Source organism: Cygnus olor, chromosome 22 (assembly GCF_009769625.2).
Source record: "Cygnus olor isolate bCygOlo1 chromosome 22, bCygOlo1.pri.v2, whole genome shotgun sequence".
Lineage (NCBI taxonomy): Eukaryota > Metazoa > Chordata > Aves > Anseriformes > Anatidae > Cygnus > Cygnus olor.
In genome coordinates, this window is record NC_049190.1 from 4456366 (window position 1) to 4480940 (window position 24575).

General features: G+C 42.2%; 2 long non-coding RNA genes across 2 annotated transcripts in view; one reads left to right on the forward strand and one right to left on the reverse strand.

Annotated features, from left to right (window-relative positions):
- Positions 1-4687: 4687 nt before the first annotated feature.
- LOC121058651 lies at positions 4688-23267 on the reverse strand. The gene is made up of 3 exons (XR_005814282.1): positions 23088-23267; positions 9395-9532; positions 4688-4726 (listed from the first exon to the last, which is right to left on the reverse strand). It is a non-coding gene; the product is annotated as an uncharacterized LOC121058651 (long non-coding RNA).
- LOC121058650 overlaps positions 23260-24575 on the forward strand; it is a 69579-nt gene continuing 68263 nt past the window's right edge. The window contains exon 1 of the long non-coding RNA XR_005814281.1: positions 23260-23527. This is a non-coding gene — a long non-coding RNA (uncharacterized LOC121058650). The remainder of the gene's footprint in view (positions 23528-24575) is intronic.

Here is a 24575-nt window from a genome sequence, read left to right on the forward strand (position 1 = left end):
ATTATGCAAACTATATGACAAGGAACATCAGCAATTTTCGGAGAGGCTGGACTCCCTCAAAGTCTGAGGCCACAGGTGTTTAGAAACCTCGCTGACAAACAGCATAAAATACCCTGATAGAGAAGGGCTGACAGCCAAGAAACCAGCTGATACTTCAGTGCTTTTCTCCTTTGAAGCAGAACTCCAGCTGATTACATGGTTGGAATATGAAAAAAAAAAAAATAGAGAGAAAGGATGGTATGTGTTTTGTCCTCAACGTGCCATCAATGCTGAGAACAATCATTGCTGCACAAGGAAAGGGAGAAGGTCTAGAGACTCAGGAGAGGGAAACAGCAAATTTCATGGAAATTTTCTATTTTCATCCCCTTAATAGCAGTCTCTTAGACAAAGCATCAGCTACTCCTGGTCCAACATGTGTTTTCCACTAGAAATTCTCCAGTACTCCAGCGATTCATGTAACATCTGAGACAGCCCAGTAGGAAAGGACAAGCACCTAGAAAACTTTGTTTTTCCAACAGGAGGTGGAAAGGCATCATCTGTTTCTATGATCTCCTGAAGAACCCCTAAGCCTTATAAAATTTTCCAGGCTCTGAGAGAATGTAAGACTGACTTGACTGTTTCTGTGGCAAATAAAGCAATGAATGAATATACTCTCTACTCAACATACACTAATCCCAAAGATAAGAGAGACACCAATGCATTCTGAGCCACACGAGCAACATATTAGTATGAAAACATGCATTTCTGAGATTTGAAAAAGTTGTGTTATGAGTTTAAATGGTCCCAATTTAAGTATCTGCATCATCAGGGAGGACTACAGGAGAATTGACATAAAAAGGCTTTGAGGCAACAACTATGTACTTGTTTTCGCCCAGCGGCAGTCACAGTAAGTCTTTCCTCAGTGCTAAAACTTCTTTATATACTACTGTAACAGGTAGTAAAACCAACAGCAAAAGTAGTGAGAATCTGCAGTTGAAGGGAAACATTCCAGACCATTACCTAGCAGGATGATGCTTCCCTCCACCCAGTGCGAATGGAAACAGAAACGCACTAACTCACAGAAGTGGTCTCTGTCATTTCAAATAACTCACTTTCAATACTCACGCACTAAGAGTGCTGCAGCCTGAACTTAGGTGCTGCAAAATGCTTTGCCTATTTCCAAATCTCAGAAGTAATTCTGTGCTCATTGTAGGATGAATCTCTACTGAAAAAAATTACTCCCGCTAAGGAGACTTTAGAAAAGTGAACTCAGTGATTTCTCCACCATACGCTGCTATCAGTTTAGCTCATAGTGCCCCTTCTCCAAGCTATTCCCACTTTGTTGTTGTTGTTATTCCGCTCTCACCTCTTGCTGTAGCTTTATTTAATTCTGAGTTCAGCACGGCCTTGGTTTATTTCGTGCAGCACCTTGCACAGCCGCGCTGCTCTCCCTGACTCGTCGTTTCATACACGGAAATACAAAGACGGATGTTTCCCTACTCTGCAGCCCGCAGGTGCTATCTCAGTAGCACATAACTATCACAAGCACTGCTTGCATTTGCAGGATACAAAATTGAAATTCCACCAACAATATCAGAAACATAAAGAACAAGCACTGGAATTGCTTGTGCTTTATAGACGCTTTCTGACAGGAGCTTATCTCTGTCTGTACCACGCGTTGTTATTCCCGTAAACACTGCATGCTGGTATATTACGGTTAATGAAATGCAGTCCTAACAACTCGTAAGATACAGCAGGACTGTTAGAGCTTCTCGCAGTGACTGGATAATTCAATGTGCTGTGCTTAACAGGAAGAAAAATGTGGGAAAGAATAGATTATTAATGCAAGAAAAATAAACAAGAAGTAACTCCATGACCAGAGGGAACTTTTTATGACTTTCTGGCATTCAGGTCTCAATTATCAGAGACACAAGTCAGATCATAAACAGTATTTCTCTCTGGCGGAGGTAGGCTGCTTTATTACAGGCCTTGGAAAGAGTGAATGTTTTGATAATGGAGTTAAAGGAAAAACAGAACCTCACGATTTGAGAGTAGCCTTTTCTGATCATGATACTGGTGCTGTGCTAGGTGAAAAGTAAATCAATAATACAGCCCTCGGGAAGGCTCTGTTTATGAAAAATTCTGTAAATGGATGATTATGTGCTGCTGGCAAAAGATAACATTTTCTTTAAGGGGCCTAGATCTCTGGAGATAAAGAGAGGTTGGATGGAAGTCAAGGTATATTTATACACCGACTGTATAAATATACACACTGTGGCTCAATTTGTCAAATTTAAAACATGAAAGACAGATGGAGGTTCGGGGAAGGTAGCCCTGTTATAGCCTGCATGAAAGTATTTCCTTGGGAGGCAGAATCCGACCCACTGCGCACAAGCGAGCAGCGGGAAATCACTCAGGAGGGACCTCCCTCCGATCTGTTGTACGGCTCGTACAAAGATACAGCACAGCAGGTGAATTCTGTAGGAAGGGATTTTCGAAGCTTTGCTTTCTTTGGAGAGAAAATCCATCAGATAGGGGTGAAGAGGAGCCACGGGCTGTACCACACACCTTTGCAATAATCCTGTGCTACTGCTATACCTATGACTTTCCAGTTTTACACAGTTTGTCCAGCTCAGCTGATACACAGAATATTGTTGAACAAATACATTTTTGGAAAAAGAATTCTACTTCCACAGCTGTTTTATTCATGGCACGTGAACGATTAAATCTCTCTCTTGGCTTCTTCCCTTATGAGGCCAAGGAAATCAAGCAGCTCTGACACATTTTAAAATGCTCATTAAAAGATGTAAAAGATTCCCTCCAATGCTGGCAGAAGGAGCATGTGTGTGCACGCACCCATGTTTCTAAGAGCTTTGTTTCTAACTCAAGGACTAAAGGGGAGCTTTCAAAAACCCAAGGGAAGGTCACCTATCATTGAGCCATCAAATTGCATGGAACTGCCCTTGTGCCATTGAAGATCTTCCCCCAGTATTTTCTCCTTGTGAAAAGAAGGAGGAAATGCAGCCTGTCTCTGAATAGGACAGCACTCTCCAATTAATACCACGTGGCTGCTTCCCACCTCACACACATGCTCTCTTCCTAGATGTTTTGTATTGGCTTTTAACAGTCACTTTACCGAAGGGATGAAAAGAAAAAGTCTGCTCTTTTACAGATATTGCCTTGCATTTATCACTCCTTACTTTAAAGCCGTTCCCTGTGGTAACCACATTAGCATCCTACTTACTCCAGGCTCCTTCCACAACCAAAGCAGAGACTTCAAATGGGATGAGCTGTGCTCTGCACATCTCCTCCTATCCACTAACTTCAGAGGGAGCTTAAGGCACCAGATTCCTAATCTACATGCTTCAGTTTACTATAAAATACAATAAATTTGGACAGTAACACTTTTAGTTGTGTTCTCAAACCACATTAAAAACCAAGATTCATGCTCAAACTTTTACAAGTGAAACTACCCAGACATATCTCCATTATCAACCTAGCCAACTGCTTCACTGTTTTACACGCTATTCTTACCCTTTTGTCTTTTTGCACTCCAACCTACAAAGGCTTGGGAACAAGCTTAGCATCTTCCCATTAAATGCTTAAATCTTTGCATGATTACAACTTTAGATTATAAACCTGCATGGGTTATTAGTTTTGTGCAACACCCCTCTCCCAACATAAAAGCATTACAAATGCCTGGGGGAGACCAGGGTAGCAACCGAAGTTTTTTGCAAGTTTCTCCTACGCTGTTTTCCACTGTCTGATTTATGCCTTAGCACAGTTCCCCTCTTCTCCCAGAGGAAAAGTATAATCATCTCAATTTTACAAACAAAGCATTAGCTAAAATAAACTGTTACTCATAGGTCACACAGGGAATAAGTGGTAAAGTTGGAAATGAAACCCAAGAGCCTTGCCTAACCAGTTCCCTACTCTAATTTACATTGAGCATGAGGAGAAAAAGCCTGCCCATCCATCTGACCATCCGCATGATGGGGAAATTTTATTGTAAAAATATCTCTAATTACTATTTCAGAAGGCAGGTTTGGAATTACAGATGGAGTGCAAGCTTCCTTGCTTTTGCTTAAATTAGCTTCAAAGCTTCTGCTTTTCTCTCATTTCAGAAAAGCTCCAGGAGCAAAACTTCAGGATTAATCATGAAAATGGTTTCTTCTCAAGGAGTTGAGATCATTGGTTTGAAAGTGCAACTTAGTGCAGACTAATAAACTCTCCTTACCATGAAAAAGACTGTGTTGGCTGAGTACCTAAATCTGATTATAAATGCTTAAGTGCTGAAAATTTGGCGTTAAGATAGGGGCTTCTGCTATGGCTGCTTCAGCAAACATTTCTAAGTTCCTGGAACTTAGAGCACCTGTCAAGAAAAAGAACACACATTTTGTTTCCAGTCTTAGTCACACTGTCTCTGTGACTTGATATTTTACCCCGAGTTGACTAGGCACCCATGACAGCATGTTATCTCCTGAATAAGCCTGAACAGCAATGAACAGAAAATCAACGTGACAAAAAATGCATTCAAACATCAGAAGATACAAGTCTATAAAATATGTTTGTGTGAAGCATGCATGCACATCTATGCAGTAGTATTCAAGTCTGCATTACCTCATTCTTTGATAAAAGCATGGAGTGATACTTCATGCAAATACACACAGCAGAAAAACACATATAGATGTGTATAAGTGGACTGCATGACATCTTGTACCAAGCATTTCAACTCCTTCATTGGTTTCTGTATGGAAAAAGAACAAATGACATCAAGAAAAAAAACTAAAGAATTTCACTCAAAAGTGGAAAGCTAACCTATGAACACGTGGCATTGTATTTTGTCCTAGACCTCTCAGTAGAAAGATTTTCTTGGAAGAGTTAGTCAGCTAGTCATCAGAACATGATTTATTAATGTCTGCTAACATGGGGAGAATAAGTAAATTAATAAGGCTTTGAGAGAAATATTTCTGCTCTGGATTCACTCCAGTCAGAGACAGGGATAAGAGAACTATAGCTCAGTCCCTACAGAACAGATTCTTTCTTATCAATCCCAAGTACATCTGATGATGACCAAAAAGCAAGAGAAAGAGGCCCCAGACAATTTTACCCATCAAAAACATGCAAGGGAAAGAAAAGATTTTCAAAAGTGTTTCCTAGTCGTCAAGCTTTTTGCGTTATTCGTACAGTAAAAAAGAAAAAAAAAAAAGTACAGAAACTGGCATGAGAAAGTTCTCAGCTGCTGTTAAAACCAGCAAGGCTCCAGTGTGAAAGCTGCACAGCAGCAGGGAAGAAAGGAAGAAGTGAGCCCCTCAGGCATGAGAATCAGGTTTGCAAACTCGAGCAGCCTATTCTCTCCTACTGTGATAGAGCAGCCAGAGTTCCTGTGACTCAAGTGGCAAGTTTCCCACCTCGCTTGTGTCAAACAGAGCTTGGTGAACAGAAGCAGCATCCCAATACTTCCTTTCAGAGGATCGTAAAAAATCCTAAGAAACCAAGAAGCAGCGTGCAAAGCATTTTCAAAAGTGTCATGTAATTTACAAACATATGTGAAAACATATTGGGGAATAGATACTCAGGGCATGTTTCTGTGTACAGCACCATAAGTTAACACTGAACTATCAGCTGTATGTGTTAGGTCTCTTCTATTAGCTCAGATAAGAACCTTTTGCTTTTCATGCCTGACTGCTTCTGAAATAGTGTTTTCTTTTCCCCCCAGGAATCTGTATGAACAGAATTAGAACATCAAAGCTTAGACTGACAGCTATTCCAGTCTAGACTTGGAAAATAAAACAATTCCACCAGCAAGTTCTTGTGATTAGCCAGATAATGCATTCAATTAGAGCACAAACATGCTGCAGGCTTATCTACATGGTTACAACCACAGTAACGCTTACAGGACCATCTCAGAGATGTAGCCATTCCAATACCGTGTGTACCCTATCTGATCTTCTGGACTTGTGGCTAGCACAGACACAGTCCCCATGCCCAGCATGGACAGACTTTCAGAATAAAGGGAAGCTTGTCCATTTAGTTAAGATTTGGGAGGCACAGAGGGAATGCATTCCATATTCACAGCAGAAGGAACAAGGATGCTGGAGCACAACCTTGCCCAAAGTTACAGTCTGCAAGACACACAAAAAGGTTCTCCAACAAATTTTTGAACACTGCAGGGCGTGTGAAAGGGAACACACTGTTCAGCAATGAACAATAAGAGAAGGGCTGTTTAAAAAGGCATTGTGAAGGTTTCAGTGGACAGTTTTATCCCCAGTTATTTCAATAACTGGGAGAGACAAAGTATTTCATATTGAAATTCTGTCAAGTAGCTACAGATTCCAGTTTAAAGAAAGGGAAATAATGTGTACCTGTGAACATGCCTCTGGGAGCACACAAACTAGAACAAGGATTTTTACGTGCTTAGTAATTCCATTATCCTAACTGGTACAAAGCCAGACCAGAATACTTTAAGATGTTGCATGAAATTATAGTTTCAGAAAGGGCAATAACATCAGTGTAAATGGACCGTTCTGCCTACAGCTTTATTGAAAACACAAATTTTTTTGTTGTTGTTTCCCGTGAAAACACCACTTCAGCTTTTTCAGTGGTTTTATGTCCTCATCTGCGTCTTTGAGTCTCCAAATAGATTTGAGACAACTTGGTTAAATGTGACAGAAGGACAGGAGAAAAAGAAAATAAAACCCTCACAGAAATCTTGTGAACAGGTAAAGGTAAGCAAATACTCTGCAAGAAGGAAGGTGAGGGCATTTTGTTAGGAAGAAAGTCAAAGCACCAGGCCCTGAAAGCCTTTCACCACAGTTTCCTGGGTGCTGAAGTCCACATGATGAACAATTCATGGTAGCAACGATTCAACACTTCTGGTATTCAGAGGCCCTCTGCCTTCAAGGTATACAGCATGGTCATGAAGTCTACTTAGGAACCTTGCATGGCAGTGAAAAAAAATGCCAAAACAAGAGAAAAGTTAGAGTAGACCATATTTTATAATCATATAATTACTCTGTAATTACCCAACAATTACAGTACAATTACACAAAGCATTTGTTTTAGCCTTTTGGAAATTACCACTGATTTATCTAACTGGAAACGCACCAAGCAAGTAGCAATAATTGCAACATAAATATGATGTAGTTAGATATCTGGAGTTTAATAGCACTTCATTAAGAGTAATAGCCAAGGTTGTTATGTTGTCATAAAGTTAACCTTGCAGTCATAGGAATAAGCATTATTTACATATTTGGAAACAAAACTGGAATGTAATTACACTGTCATTACAGACAGAAAACTTATGTTATGGCAGACATTGTATTACAAAAAGTGACTTTATACCCTATTTTAATTCTTTACACTTTTAAAGATGCAGAAGCTTAAACATACCACAAAACTAAAAAGAGAAGAACCTCTGGGACAGTGGTGTCCCTCTTCTTTCAGGAGACACTTGACTTTTTTTTCTTCAATCATCTCAAGTTTTCTTTCCCCCTTAAAGCTTAAATGGAGACCCCAACACTTCTACCTTACTGGAACCACAATTTCAGAAGCTGTGCTTCCTCTGCTTGTTCTCCCTTTTCTGGTTCTGCGCACATAAGCTTTCCAAAACCAATATTTTCAATAGGCAAGCATCTTGCACACTGCATTAAACTCAGCAGTAGTGAAACACCCAGGGAATAACCACCGCAATTCACGTAAAATACCATCAGATGCCATGCAAAACAAATCCTACTTGCAAAATTCTCAGGTTTTCATAGAGATTGATTTATGTCTGTTATTTTGGCATAGTAAAAAGCCTTTGCTGGCGCTGCTGGGATAACACCTCTGGAATTTGCAAAATCTCAAGACTACCAAAGAACAGACAGGTAGATGCTGCTAGTTTTTCCAAAACTTGCATGAAGTTCAGACTACCTTAAACTCAATGAATGTATGCCAACGAAGCCAGTCAGGAGAATTTCCATGCAGACCCAAGCTCCCGCAAGTTCTCCCTGCCCAACTTTTCTGCTTTTGTTTTGGCACAGACATTCAGAAGTTATCACCTGCAACCACATGAGCAGGTGAAGGCAGAGCATGCTGGGCAGCTAACAGGACACTTGCACTCCATGGTACTGGAGATAAAAAGCATTATTAGGGCACAAAAAAAGCCTTGCAAAGTTGAGCACAGAAGGAAGAAACAGCAGAGGCAGGACCTCATAATCACAACTTTCCTTTCTGGCTCAATACAAAGGTTGTAATTCAATTTCAGAGTTCTGCTTCAGTGCATCTCTTATGATGTTAGCAGAGAATCTTTCAACTGAATTAAAGGAATTGTATCAAATCAGGAGATAGACGTTTTATAGAGAGAGAAAGCAAGAGAAAGACAGTTTATATGTGTGTGTCTGCACTATGTTCCAACCTAATTACTTATAATTATAAGGTAGTGGTATGTGAAACTAATTGAAAATTTTGGGTGCTTACATCCCAGTCTGAGAAGAATTTGCGTGCCCATCTGGTTAATAGGAAAGGGATTTTATTTTCTAGATCATTGATTTATCATCATTAGGGGCTCAAACTGTAAGTTTGGTAAGTCAGCTTCAGGAATACGTGTTGTTTTTTTCCATTACGTTTACACTCTGTCTAAAATTGCCTCTAGCGCTGTGAATGTTAAAATTGACTGGATTCAATTTAGTGAGGTCGCCTTCTTGCTCTGTCTGGGGTTATTTATCTCATTTAGCTTTTGTAGTAGATGTTTTATTTTTAAAAAGGCTCACATAATTATTCTTTTTTTATTATTACCAAAAAACAAGCCCCAAACTGTATTGATTTGGAATGGTAACACAATGTCTTGATGGCAGCTTTTGTATAAACACGTTGATTCTTGCCAAGTAGAATCTCAATAATCACAAGAGCGGCTGTTGTTTTATTACAGCCTATGCAAGAAAAAATGCCCTTTAGCATCCTGAAATTCCTTCCCCATCCAATGCCAAGGTCCATGGGGTAGTACAGAGTGTTACCTGAATTAAGAGCTACATCTATCACATTATATCAACTTTACTTAGCATCCACGTTTATGAGAATTTGTAGAAGAGTGATTGCTTATAGAAGAGGAGAGAATGCCCCAGAGGAGCCAACCTTTACCTCCAGAAAGCCTCAGAGTAGGATTAATACCAATTCTGGAAATTCCTTGTTAGATCTTCTTTTGTGTGTGTTGAATAAGCAGTTAGGAAGAGGATTTAATGCCTCATAATAGCTTATTCCTAGGTCTTATTTGTTCATTACTCCTTCCAAAGAAGACCTTGTTGAAAGCAACATTTCTGGTCTGGCTAAAGAACTGTGGTTAAATTTTCGAGCAAAGAAGGGGTATCACCAGTGTAGCATGAGCTTTCTTTTCAACTTTGTTAGAACTACATTCCACAAAGCAAGAGCTACAAACCTTTCAGTACCACAGGTGTCAGGTGAGGATGTGATGCTGCTTTTCATGTTGATTAAGATCCTACATGACAAAACAGGAAACACGAGACTGAGTGGATGGTAGATGGCCAGCGTCACGTTCATCTATTTCTTTGGCAAGCTGTAAAATGCAAAAATGACAGAGCATTAACATTAGATTACATAAAGGATGTGGTCTTGCAGTTAAGTATCTGTCCCAGATTCCAGACAGATGGGTAAAACTTGACATTTTGCGAGTAACAGTGTAAAAAGATGCATTGTGTTTCAGCTTCCTGGGCCTCCGTCCCACATCTGTCACACTGTACAGCACTTACTGCACATCAGCTACTAAGAATTATGGCAATATTGTTGCTAACAACATGAATGGAAATATAAATACATGCCTATCCACAACAAGAGTACAGTGAAAACCCCTGGTGCTCAGACACTATGCAGGCAAGTAACTTTGAACCAAGCCAAACTGCTTGGACCAAGACATACTAGTAAAGGCCATGGTAGTTCTGAGAAAATCGTGGTACTCAATGACTTATTTATTCAGTAACTCAGAGCAACAGCACTGCATTCACCCTTTCACACTCCCCTACCACTAAAGTACTTAATATTTTTCTTTTTTTTTTCCTTCATTGAATGTATTTTACCCAATAAGCAGGTCCAAGTAACTTTATTTATTTATTTATTAAAAAAGAAAGGCTGCAGTTTCAGAATAAAAAGCACAAGAGATATGCAGACATAACCTTAATTTTTCACAACAATATACTGTCAAAAAGCTATTTTCTGTAACATACAACTTTCATCTGCCGGAAGCATGCTTTTTTTTTTTTTGGTATGACATACCTTTTTCCTCTCCTTTTACAGAGGGTCATTCTGAAGAAATAATTATTCTTTTAGACCAGTGGGCACCTCTGCCCTGAAAAATTAATCTTACATAAAGAAGAGGCTTAGTTTAATGTAGTGAATATCTTGTGATAAGTATGCTTCCCTCAGGTTTCATTTGAAAACTTCCATTTAACTAGTATTCCAAAGTCAGCCTGCAGAATTTGCAAAAAGATTCATAATTGAACACATCCCTCTGGCCACGCTCAGGTTCTGTTAAGAATCCCTGCATCTTGTAAAGGGCATCAAAGGATTTTGTTCTAGATAACAACAGTGGCTTGCCTTACTGGGAATCCACAAAGGAGTGGGAATATATGCTCTGTCTGCAGCAGGGATAACGGACATACATTCTGCTTTTCCAGAGCACTCTGAAAGCAACCCGGCTGCCACTGCTGAGATAAGGCTTGGCTGCCTGTCATCCTTCTGCACGTCCTGGTTTCCTTTGGCAGCAAACTGCAGTGAACGTGCAAGGAGAAAAGGAACACGAGGCACGTTGCCTACACCAGTTCTGCAGTCCAAACGTGACCAGGGATGCTCATGGGGACCCAGGGCACACTGTCAGCCTCACCGCTGCAAGATGAAGCCTACACATTTTTCACTGACGTCTTTCCTTGCTCATTCTCAAGTCAATAAAAATAAATACATGCATGAAACTATTTTGGTAAAAGCTTTCCCTTCGGGTGCAATTAGAATTGAAGGGAAATGCAGAAATCCCATCTGAGGAATGCAACTTCTTCAAACATTCTGGTACTGTCTTCCCATTCTCTTCCCTTTTGTCCTTAGTGGACAAAGAGCTCACTCTCCAGAGAACCTGGTTTAGGTAAGGTGACTCAGAGCAGACTGCAGCATTTTCCATGAGCTGTTCAAAGTGCAATGAGGCCGACAGCAACTTCTTCCTCCTCCCCTACTGAGCCATTCTCCCACATCTCTTATTTCCCTCACCTCCCACTAACACAACCAGTTGCATCCTCACCTGCCCTTTTGTTACTGCAAACCTTGCACGAATTTCCTATTTGATTTTTTCCAGCAGGAGCCCCGTGAAAGCTCAGATTGCCTTCCTGTAGAGGAGAGAATACCAGTCTATAAACACTAGGCTGGTGGAAATCAAATTTGCTGTTAAGGTTCTTGAAATAAAGACCTTTTTTTCTGTAGCATTAGCTCCTGTGCAGGTCTGTCTTCCCAGCTGGGCTTCCCGCACTGAGGGTCCTGATTGCTAAATGCCTCCCAACGAGCATATATTAGAATTCAGACATTTACCATCATCCAAACCAATCTCCGGAAATCCAGTGACAAAACACATTTAGAGCAGAGCTATTCAACTCCCCCCATGTTGTCTACAGCTAGCCAGCCCCAGGTACACGTTCATGCACTGACAGGGTTACAAGAAGGAACACAAGCTCAAAAACGATGCTAAGATCTACTTAGTTTTTACTCTCCGGCTATATTCGTGATTTCATGGGGGCCTTCTGGTTATTCTTAAAGTTTATTTGCAACTTCCTATAATAATTATGCTTTCAAGCCACCCTAGAAGCTGTTATAATTAGAAAGCCAGGTATCAAAACATAACCAGATTCAAACTAGCTTATAACGCACCATATGGAATGCTCCCTTAAAAACCTTAGATATGTAACCCCCCCCAAAAAAGAAAACCCTCAGACATTAGCCTTTAAATCTGAGCTCGTGATTAAAGCGCTGAGCTTCAATTTGCAAGACCCCCACTCTGTTCCTAGTTCTGCTAGTGACCTCGGGCAAGTAATTTCATTTTTCTCTGCCTTAATTCTCTTTCTTAAATGAAGGAATAACAGCTGCTTTTAACAGAAGGAATTCTAAGGGGGGGAAAAAAAAAGGAAGCTAAATCAGATGGTATTTAGGCTGTACTCAAATATGGTACTGATGGAGAACACAGTGGCACACTAACAACCAGCTCCATACCTAAATGCCTTAGAAAAACTGCCACATGCTTCCCTCTTTAAAAACTGTAACGCTTCAAACGTTTCCCGATGAGCACCTGTCAAGCAGCACAGAAGCTACTGCTCGCAGGGAACCATTCCTCTAATTTAAAATTTTTTTATATAGGCCATATACAGATAGCACTTAGGATAAAAGAAAAAACAAGTGGGAAAGGACAAGTTCTCCCAAGTAATTTTACACATTTAGCTATAGAAAGAATGCCTCATAAGCACATTCTGAGCATAATTTCTACAGCCTGAAGCTGATGTAGAGGAGCAGAATAAACTAGGTGTGTATATAGCTCACGGTGAAGGCGTCGTTGCAAATGCAGCAAGCGTAGAGAAGTTGAAAATGGCACAGTGTAGACTAACGAAGAGTGACCACAGGCACTGACAACCCTGTTTCCTGGAGGAGGTTCATCCCATGGCAATCCAACCGACATGATCTGAGGAGACAAAACGCCAGCATCAGAGGGCAGTGATAAAGAATCTTTGCCCACCCTTCCGCAATTAGCCTCAGAACCGATCGCTAAATGCCAGTTTTGTTCAGGGAACTACAGACACCGTGACAGGATGTGAGCCTTCTGCCCGTGTTCCTCTGCTTCAAAGCTGTCCACGTGCTTAGCAGACATCCTCAGCTGCACGTGTGTATGCCAATGTCAGCAAATGCTGGACGTACTGTGCAAGTCTTGAGTATGTCAATCAATACGCATACACCGATGCCTCTGACATGATTCATTTTAATGCAGAGGACACGTTTAAATCCCTCTCTTTGCACATCCGTCTGCTGCGAAAGGATTTCCCTATAAGAACACATGCACATCTACGCACGTGTTACAGGCATACACATTCCCCACATATATCAAAATGTGTGCACGTGGCACTGTCAAAGGGCTGGCGAACCTTTCTAAAAGTGATGCTCCAAGAGTGCTGCTGTAAGGTGTCAAGTCATAAAGCAATCAGCCTTCGTACGAAGGAAGAGCCAGGAGTTTTTTAGAATGATTGCACCTCTATCTAATAAATTCCCTCTGATACATCCTTTTCTTCTACTACAAAATTAGCATGGGTCTAGAGAGCTTATTAACATGGGCTCTTAACTTCATCTGTAATGTGCTCACATCTCAATATTGTAACAGGAAGCCGGGGAAAGGCACGAAGGGTGATGATGTGTATGCAGGGAAGCTTCAAGCATTAATGAATGAGGCTTGATTAAAAAACAAACAACTCTCCCCACCCACCTGCCCCCTGGGAACCATTTGCTGGGTACAGATGATTTTGTAATCCATTTGGTAACGACGATACCTCTCTTACCTATCAGGCGGTACAAGCACAGCTTGGAGTTAAAGCCTGAGATTTAATATCAGAGATGCAAAATCTACACCCAAAAGTACAGCGAGACCTGCACAGAGCAGGTTGGAGCAATGTATTCCTGCTTCAGTGGGTAGACAACTCATGCAATGCTTCATTTGCAAAGTATAATGCACGTTCGTTATCATCTATATGTGTGGACAAGACGTCCTGTATTCCTTCCCCACACTGTTGAAGTACAAGTGGTATCCAAATCTGGAAGAACAGTTGCATTTCCAGAGATGCTTTTACGAAGTGCCTGGGAAAAACTGAGTCCTGGCTTGAACCAGGTAACAGGTAGATAATACACAAACCCATTTGCTAAACGCCACTTGAAAACTCACAGGCAGCATAATTGACTTTTACAGCTTGGATAATGTAGGTCACTGCATTAGCGCAACAAGAAAATGAATGTATGTTGAAGTGGAAGACAGAAGGGAAGTAATTACAAAATATAGATTAAATAACCATCAGATAACGGGCATAATAAGAACAACCAGGGTGAAGATAGAGTAGAAACAATTTGTTAAATGGATTGTAGCAGGGTTCTAAGAAACTGTTGGTCTCAGATGCTAGGCTTTTTTTAATTCCTCCAGTGCAAATTCAATAGAATAAAGTATTCCTCCCCTTTTTGGAGCTGATATCCTACTTCTCACGGTATCGGCTTAAAGCTCGCACAGCCTAGAGGGGTTATTACGTTAGAACCCGATTATGTTAACACACAGTTCTTAACTCCTGCAGAAACAGGGAGCCACAAAGAGTCCAACAAATCAGAGGGATCACAGTCCGACCCTGCAAAGCCCCGAATTCTGGCAGGCCTTACTGCCAGCCCCAAATTCTGGCAAAGTCTTCCTAAAAGCTTTGGATTATCAGCGCTTCTGCAATTTAGCCCAAAGAAGTTAAAGAAACAAAACAAACCACATTCACTCTCCCCCCAGACAAATACGTAGCCACCCCAAGGACTCCAAACCAAAGGGAAAATGTGGCATAAAAGAATAGAGAAAGATGCATATAATTTTTTTTCCCCTGCGTGTTAAACCATTTTAGTTTAGCCTGGCGTAATAATGCTCTGAACCCAGCACTACCAGACAGCTGTTCAGTGGGCTGTAAGAGGGATATTTGAAGCACTGTCTGTCTTCCAGCAGTTAGGTGTTTTCACATCACGTGAAAGCACCAGAGCTACGACTCCTTTTTGGAGGACACGACAAAAACCACAGGCCCGAACTTCTATTTGCTAGAGAAGGGTCTGTGCAAACCTACAGCGACACCCGAGATGAGCAAGGGTGAAGATGACAAGTCGCAAGGGATGTAACATAGCTGCTGCTCTGACTCAGTCAGTACCTTGATCAACGTTTAAGTCACCTGCACTGCAGAAGAAATTATTTTATCTCATCTCCTGCGAATTCACACCTGCTAGCTGATGTGCAGCTGACACCCAGTAACAGACTGTCATTCTAACAAGGACAGAGGCTGAGGGGGAAGAACAGTCACCAAGAACTTAGAGGAAGTGAAAAATGTGTAATTTCCATATTGAAGAGCAACAAAAAGCACCAGCTTACACAGGTGGCTCTGAATTTAACTTCACGAGATCGATGGCTACATACACGGGTAAGTTTCTCATCTCTGGCCTTTTCAACAAGCAATGGTTAAGCAACAATAAGTTCAGTTTCCCAGTGCTAATTAGGAACTACATCATCATTCGTAAACAAAATCCAGCTGTCAGGGAAGAATGGGGCTCAGTAGGGCAGGCTGAGGGTTGGACTTGATCTTCAAGGTCTTTTCCAACATGATGATTGTATGATCAGAAGTGGGAAACAGGCCATGAGCCTCACAGGCACATGTGTCCCCTGGAAAGGCACAGAACATCATTATATAGACCAGCACAGAAGGCTACAGCCAGCTCCTCTTCGTCCCACAGGTGTGGAAAAGGCACAGCAAAGGAAAAAGGGGACACTAAAAAGGGCTCAGAAGCATGCCTGAGGAAGAATCCTTTGGTCCTCATGAATGCAGGAGAAACAAGCACTGTCCCATGCATTGTGCCCAGCACAGCATGTCTGTACTCCACAAGAACTGTTGATTTTTTGTTTTTCTCCCATAAGAAAACATGAATTTAATGTGGGCTTGGTATCTGCGCTTGTCCATGTGCTGGTAGAGCTGACACAAACACAGCACAGGAAGGGGCTGAGAAACAGGGCTCGCTTCTGCTCATTCACAGCTCAAGTGAAGGAATGGGCAAAGTTCATCTCACAGGACCCATTTTTTGTCTTTGTCTGCAATAAGGGGCAGCATTGCCTCAGCCAGTGGTTTCCAACAGAGGCCCTAACAGATGTTCTCCTGCGGCATTACTTCTGCCGTATGCAGCCCGTAGCTGCATTGGATCATCCTTGTCCTCTGCTGCTCTGTTCATTAATCAATGGCTCCTCTGAATGCGAATGAGTTCAGAAAGGAGCCAGGTGAAAGGCATGGCAATTTGCTCACAGCTTGATAATTACGCATTTTTCAAAATAAATTAAAGCCAGAGCTAACAGCAGCACACTGTTTTCAGAAGTCCTCCTTATACAAAGAAATTAATTGGAAAGTACATTGATTGGAGGGGCTGCTGAATTCCAGCACGGAATTTATTTCCCTGTTGTTCAAAGGCAGCTCCCAGGCAGCTTACCAAGCAGCGCCTCTCACCTCTGCTCCAGCTGGGAGGGCGATGAAAGGAAGCATAAACAACCTCTACTCGGTTTAGACCGCCTTTGGAGAACCCTTGCTTCCTCAAAGAATAAAGCAGCGATTGGGATGGAGAGGGATCACAGTGAATCTTTACTCCTGGGTTACCCAAAAACGTGCTTCGAGATCAATTAAAATGAGAAGGCAATGACGTTTGACAAGGAAAATGCTTCAAAATAGCCTGAGAAACACACATCAGGGGAATGGGTGAACAAGCAGCAGATAAACACGTTTTGCACAAATCATCTGTTATTTCTTACAGAAGAAATTTCCAAAAACAAGGAAAAGAGAAAGCCATCCACTCCAGGCCCACAGGCTCCTGGTTACTTGACACAGAGGGTGTCTCAGCTCCAGTCCAAACGCTTTGGCAGCTTGCCGCTCAGTCTGAGGTTCGTTAAAGAGGTAACTTCAGATTCCCAGGTCCCAAGACACCACAGAGTACACTCTGCAAAGACCCTGATTTATAAGACAATCCTTTTCATGGAGTGTGCTAAACATGTTAATTTACAGCGAGGTTAGGGCAGCGTTTCAAGCTATTACTACAGCAGATTACAGAAGGTTTTCTTGTAGGACAAATTTGGGGTTAATTCCCCCCTCCTCTCCCAGCCCTGTTTGTCTTACCAGCTTGTACATGTTTAAAAGGGCAGCTCTGTGTAATAAATTGAGTTTGTGTAATCAAATATTTTAGGAGATGAGATTAGTTTTAATTTGTTGTTCTCAATTCCTCCTCCACTCTTCATAAAACTGCACCCAGCACAGCAGGAGTTTATCTTAACCAGGGCTTTCCAGATCTGTTGCTGGCATATTGAGGCAATTAATGCAGATAAGTAAAAGATGGGATCCTCAGGAGAATTACACCTACTTGGATCCGTTTAATATTATTTGTTTCACTACACAAAGAATAAGGTCGCAAGGAGACAACTGCTGCTTTCTTCCTAAGAGCGAGGCACTGGAGCACTCAGAAAAGACCAAGAAAATGTTCCAACATGCTTAAATATATGACATCTTCATCAATAGCTGCTGCTGCCAAAGCCAAGAGCTCAGGGTTTATAATCCAGTTGCACTGTGACATTTGAAACAAAAGATTAAAACTTGATTTCATTCTTACAGATGCCCAAATTCATGTATATGCAACTCCAGCTGGTGACGACAAGCCCAGTTTCCATGGAGCCTGCAAGCAACTATACGCAGGTTTTTGATTTCTACCCTTCATATCTATCTCCAGATTTTATCTTTCAATACGTCATTGTACTATCTGAATATTTGCAAAAAACAAAGAGTCAAAGTAATAGAAGGTCCCCTTCCCTTTATCTGATGCCGGGGTGAAGTGGATTATATTCGGTTCCAGCTGAAATTGCTTCTGTTGGCTATGCTAGGATACATTTGTATGAATTACTCCCGAGATCCTTGTGATGCACATTCAGGGAAGAAGCGATGAATTGGCAAGATGAGAGCAGCTAGAGCCCTCTTCTGATTTCCTAAGCAAGATATCTTCATAATAAAATTAAAATGAAACCAACTCCAACATCAGCCAAAAGCAGGAGCCACGCACCGAATACCATCTGTATTAACCCTTCCTAGGCAGCTACCTTAGGAATAAGCTGTGTGCTGTTTTTTTGTTTTTGTTTTTTACATAGAAAGCAGAAAGTCACTAGGGCAGCTGGCTGGGATGCAGACTGCGGTGGCATCAGGCCAGAGCAGTTTTCTGGCCAGTTGTGTGCCTTTCCTCTGCTATGCACGATATTCCTGTGCACCGCGCGGAAGAGAGCTATAGAGCAATACTGCAAAAAGGAACCTTCACAGAGGTTCTGTAGCCCCCCAAACAGAAACCTACATTTCAGCCAAAGCATAGTGTTAACCACGCACCTCTCCTACATTAGCTATTCATATCAAGGCTACGCACACGTCAGGGGCAAAACACTCCTGAACTCAATGACAGGCTGACGATTAATGCCACGGGAACTGTTTACAGCTCTGAACTTGTTCGCTGCTGCACATACAGTCCCCTCAATTACTGACAACACAGTTTCTCATCTACAGCAGAGCATATAAATCCCTTATGGACCCTTACAGCTTTCATCGGTTCCTTGACACAATGTCCTTAATTGCTTACCAATTCACAAGTCAACGCTGTTCATCAATTCTTATATGAATGATAAAGCTTCTCCTCAGGGTCACGGAGAGCCCAGCAAAATGACTAATCCAATGGATCAGAGATACCTGAGCAATCAGGAAACATGCCAATTTCAAAACTACCTTCAAGGGAAGAAAAACAAGACATCAAAAGAAATACTAAGAAAAACAAGCACAGTGCAGGTGGCATATAAATGCTGATAAAACTGCTTAAAGTCAATTGAACCTCACAGACAATGAAGGTGCAGGCATGTGGTCATATATGCCAACATTTTAGAAAAAAATCTAGTTTAAACAGGTTTTTTTTTTTCTTTTTTTTAATTATTTCTAAATTTGTACTGCTTCCATTTTTTCAAGGGATCAGTTGAGGACACGTGGAAAAACTCTCTTCTTTCTTTGCCTTCCCCTGCACCAGACAGACTGTATCAATTGGTATGCAGGGTATGCGCCAGCCTGTAGGACTTCTATTCATTCCCCTATTAACTTGTTTCAGTTGTGCCAAGTTGGACTTTGCTGCCGAAGCAATGCAGAAAGCTGTGCTAAGGGGCTGTACGTTTCAGAAAGTAAAGGTGTAGGCCTCAAATCTTCCAAAAATACAGAGGAACACCTAAGTAGTATTTACTGTGAATATTCTGCTCCAAGACAAAAGGTCCCTGCACACAAATGGGCAATCACCACAACCATTCCCAATTTGTTAACACTGAGCTATTATTTTTTTAGGTCTTTTTTTATAGGGCATGATATCAGAGCTTGGTTCTGGGGTTCTTGCTTTGTGCCAGACCACCACTAATGCAGGACAAAACCAACACAAACCTGTCACCTCTTAAGAAACACACAGAGGAATAAGGTAGCTGCTGGAGACAAGGGAAGAGGAAGGATGCTGTACATGCACAAAAAAATACCTCTGTACTAGCAGACATCACCACTGACATCAGACAAATACTCTGACCCTTAAATCCGATGCAAAGGCACCCACAAACTTCTGTGAGTGCTGCATTGCAATCCCAAGTATATTAGCCCTTCAAAACAACTCATTATGTGACTGGACGCAGCTGCAGAGCACAGCAAGAGCAAAAGGGTCAGTGTCTGAGCCTTGTCTCTGCAAACCCCATAAAAAGGCCAGCAGAGGCTTGTCCCTCAGTGACTGGGAAGGCTGCCCAGCGTCATGTCAGGGGAGCACCCTCGAGGTTTGCAGCTCTCTGGCAGACCTCTGTGGGTCTTGCTTCATTAACTCCTCGGGGCTGCTGCACTACAGAGATAGGCAGAGCATCAATGACTTTGTTGGGTTTTGTTTTTTTAATTCATTTAAACAGCAGAGCTGGGTGGGACCGGGGAGGCAGCAGCCAATTAAGGAACCATCAAACTTCTCTTAAAAGCCTCCTTTGACAATGCTCCCTGCTCCTGCCTCCAGCCAACATGGTAATTGTGTCTAATTTCTAAATTTTCATGCAGTTGCTGCATTTGCCTCCCCTTAATGAGATGTAAATGTGTTGCCAGTTTGTGGATTTGTTTAATTGCAGGGTAGCTAAACTGTGATTGGCCAGAAGGTTCATTTTTAAATTTATTTATTTAGCACATGCAAGGCATTTTTAAGATTCTTTTCTCCAGCTAAGAGAGGGAGGAGAGTATCTTCTATTTTCCTGTTATGTTCAGGGTTCTGTTGCAAAGAAACCATCTGTTTTTCGAAGTGTTTGCTAGTGAACTTAAAGGATTCCTGCCACATTTCAGGCGCTTTCAGGAAGTCTGAGCACCTGTTCGATTCAGGTTCTCAAGCTGGACTCTGATACCCAGGGATCTCTGGAACTCAAAGGGCACAAGGAACACACTCAAAGCATGATGAGTAGCTTCACTACACACCACCACTCATTGCCTAGGCTTTTACTCACCTACCTCCCATTAAGGTATTTAAATGAATGACTGAAGCCCTAAACTGGGTAAGGATAGGGTCATCATTATCTAGATGAATTCTGAACAGCTAAAGCTTGAAGGAAAAAAATATTTTAGTACCTTTAACTTACTGCCACTTCAGAGTATACCCAAATATAGGAGAACAGCTAGGAACCTACTAAATCTCAACTAATTTTTTTAAGTAGCCTAGACCAGTTCACATCAGTCAATACAAAAGCAGTTTGGCTGTACAGGTGTGTAGATAAAGCCCTTATTTGCCCTGCAGAACCTTTATTACTGAGGATGATGATACAGAAAAGGCCTAGTTTGACTTGCGGATCTCAAAACATCTGGAAATGAGAAAGTCACCTCCCACAACTGTAACCATCTGGCATCACTGTTGTAAACAGAACCACAGGGCCATTTCTGCAGGGGCAGCTTTCAAAATGTACCTAGACAACAGAAGCAGAAAGTTCTGGCTTCGCTGCTTTGCAATCTAGAGATCAATTCCTCCGCTCTGCTGCTACTTAACAACAATTAGTCTGCTGAGAAAGCCTTAAAAATTATAGCTTTTTCAATACTAAGTAGCTTTTTCAATACTAAAACCACTGTATAAATAATACATTAATTTTCAGAATTTCTTTAACATTCTGATTTTGCTGAGTTTCGTAGCACCTATTGCTGCTTTTACCACTTACCTTCATGCAATGGCTCACCCATGTAATTGAGACGTGCACACAAACCCCTCAACCTTTCAGGAAGATTCTGAAGCAGCAATGTTTACCTTGGCATTAGACATAGCACAGCATCTAGAAAAATGGATTCTGATTACCATCATCTAGAAGCCCATAAAGGCTGCAAAAAATACCAAGTTTCAGGCTCCTTCTCCCATTCTAATGTCTTACAGGAATGCCTGAGGATACATCTTGTCCCCAGAGCCCAGCTCCTGTAGGAGTCATAGACCAATACAGACTTATATTTAGACCTTAAGTTTTCTTCATGAGCTAGAAGGCCCAAACAATGACCCTTGACCGGAAACATTCACCACCCTGGGGAAAGCTTCCTTTCATGGCAAATCTGTCTGGAAGACACCACAAGCATCTGGTCACTAGTGAAACACTGTCATGTAAGTGGTGATACCTCATTGTACAAGTCACTTCTATGTATCTTAGAGAAAAGAAGTTTGTTTCAACTCCGTCTGCCTATTATTTTACCATAAACAGATACCTACAAAGGTAATCAGCATGCCCCAGGGCCAAGGGCATCATTTCTCTCGACCGTTGTCAGTAATGGCCAATAACACCAGCCGACATAGTAAAGGGAAGTGACAGCAGGGAAATAATTTAGCCTTTAACTGACATGTTATCCAGTTAAAAGCCATTTACCTTCTGCTGCTTGGTGTGTCATTGCTCATTTTAGTTTTGAAGTGACATCTCCCCAAGTGCCATTAACATGCCAGCAGTGAAAGGAATTTATAGTGTATGCACCCCAGAGAATTATAGCCTGGGTGGTTGTGGTGCAGGCAAGTACTTTGTGGACTTTTTGTTTATTCGTACAGCTCCCATCCCATCTGATTCAGAGCATCCAGAAGGAGAAGCATCAGGCAACTCCCCTGCCATCACCTTCTCCCCATGGCATAATGTGAACTGGTAATGTATTTCAGCAGCACTTTTCTGGGAGGATCTCTCAGAACTCAATGAAGTACAGTCTGGATTTTGAATTCCTCTTTCTAGAGGAAGAACGGGTGTACTCTACAACACAGGCAAGCAAACACTACTGAAAGGACGATAGCAACAACTTGCCAGCAAATGCAACACTCCTGGATGAAACAAAAAGAATTACAGTATAGAACAAATATTGTGCAAGAGCATTACCCACAATGCAGATTTTTTTTTTTTCCAGGACCAGATTTCTACAGTTGCAAAAATATTACATGAAACTGGATGTCCGTGAAGCACATGGAAAAGAGCTTGGCTTATGGCTACTTCTCTCCTTTGACTACATTAAATTCAGGAAAATACCCAGGTATATTAACCTCACTTCTAATCATCCAAGGTAACAACAAACAGCAATGGATTTCAAACGGTTGGGCAAACTGTCACTTCATAAAATGGTGGAGGAAAGATAAAAACTACCATTCATCATATGGTGAGGAACTGCTGTAAAAGCTTAGGTTTAGCTTAGAAGCCAGAATTACTGATGCTATCAGTATCTACAAGTTCAAATCTGATGTAGCAAAGAAATGCAAGTCTGCTTCTACTACAGTAAGGTCACACAGGATCCAAGCCACACATCAAGCAGCTCCCACACAGCACTGTACACCTTCAGTTTCCTAGTAGGATAGGGGCAAATAGTTACTAATTGAATTCACAGTTGCCCTTTACTCAGATATGCTCAGATGACAGATGAATTTGCATTAGTTTAATGTAAATCACCATGGATAATGGAAAACAATACTTATGCTAATGAGAGAACAGAGCAAAAGCTTTGCAAATGAGTTGCTATTTGTTCACCAGCCGGGGTGCTGCTGATTAGAAACGGGGAGTGTGATTGATAGCTCCAGCCACCTCTGCTTCTGGCATGCCACCTCTGTCGGGCATCCCCACAGCACCCTTATTTCTCTCACAGCACCCTTATTTCCCCAGCGCTTCCCACCCCACGGGTGCAGCCCCGCAGAGGAGAGGCAAGCCCGCCTCAGGGAGGAGCACACAGAGGCCAAGGGACCATGAGGGCAACGGGAGCACACACCTGAGGGAAGTCCCACCCCCTCACCAGCACCTTCCCAAGAGGGCATAGTTGCTCTTTCAACCGCTGGCCCCTGCTTTTTTCTCTCCCCTGCACCCATGGGCCTCAGGCCCTCCGTGGCCGCCATTTTAAGCCTTAAACACGGTGAGCACGCGGCAGGAGGAGGAGAAGGAGGAGGAGAAGGGAAGCGCATGGGGAAGGTGGCGTGTGAGGAACCGCCCTTGCCTGGCTCCCTGCAGGGCAACAGTTGCTTGCCAGCTTGGGAAGGACAAAGTGATGACTTTTTGGGGAAAAAAGAGTGATAATAATAACACCTCCCTGAGTTTTGGGGTGTTTTTTTTTTTCCACACGGCGATGCCCAGGCCTTCATTTTCTCTCAGAAGTCGCCGCCCCTGAGGAAGGCTGAGGGTGGCTTTTCCAGGGGGTGGCAGCATGGAGATGCAGCAGGAGGAGTTCGGGACACCCTGGTAAGAGCTCTGGGCTTTTGGGGCCAGGGCTCTGTGGGTGGAAGTGGTCTGAGGGGTGCATGCCCGGAGCCTGGCACGTCCCCTTGGTAGTCCTTGCACAGCATGAGGAGACATGGAGGCCTTTTTCAGGAAATAGTGTTCAGTAGTGCTGTTGGATATATACAAGTCTCTGATCAGAAGTGTTTGAGGCAGAAATTTTCTTCTTTTGCTCCTTTGGGTGCCTGCAGCAATGTGATCAAGCAAGGTGTGTTGTTTCTCACTTACTAAACAAAGTCACCACCTCTGAGCCCTTGGTTTTGTGAATAGATACCTGGTGCCATAAGAAATGCCTGTGTGGAGGAGGCTTGCCTGCATGGGTTACTAGAAAATAGCTTTTGCACAAGGTGAACTGATGCAAAGATCGGCCTGTTAGGCAGTGGTTGGTATATGGTTTTTAAAAAATGGGGGATAGATGAAAAGCCTGATGAACGTAAATAAATGCACAGCACAAGAAAACATTGGGAAACCAAGAAAATGCTGCTTGGAACTGCCCGGCTGTTTTGATGCCTCGTGCTGGAACAGGGCTGGCACCCGAGAGACGTGAGTGAGCCAGAAAACATGTGTGGAGAGGAACATAATTAGCAAAGTATCAGGAGGTATGGCAACGACCAAGAGCCAAATATTATGGTGATGGGAAGGTGTGGGCTGAGTGGGCAGAGCTCTGAAAGGACTTCGAAGCCAGCAGGCCACTTGCAGACAAAAACTGTAGTACGTGGGCAAAGCTTTGTGGAGTGACCATACTGCGGCAGGATATGATTCAGAGGCACGTATAGGGATGTAGAGGCATGTATAGGGATTTGTAACCTGTCATACTGCTGAACTATAGTCGTGTTCAGTTGTATGATAGGATGCTTCTGCCTGTGCTAGCTCTAAAAATTTGTTAGTTCCATCAATTTTCAGCCCAACTAAGTACAGTTTAAAATAGGTTTTTAGGAGGGGAATAAGAAGGCGGGTGTGTGATGGCATTGCTTGCTTGACTTAATATTTCTAGCACTGTACTTTCATAATT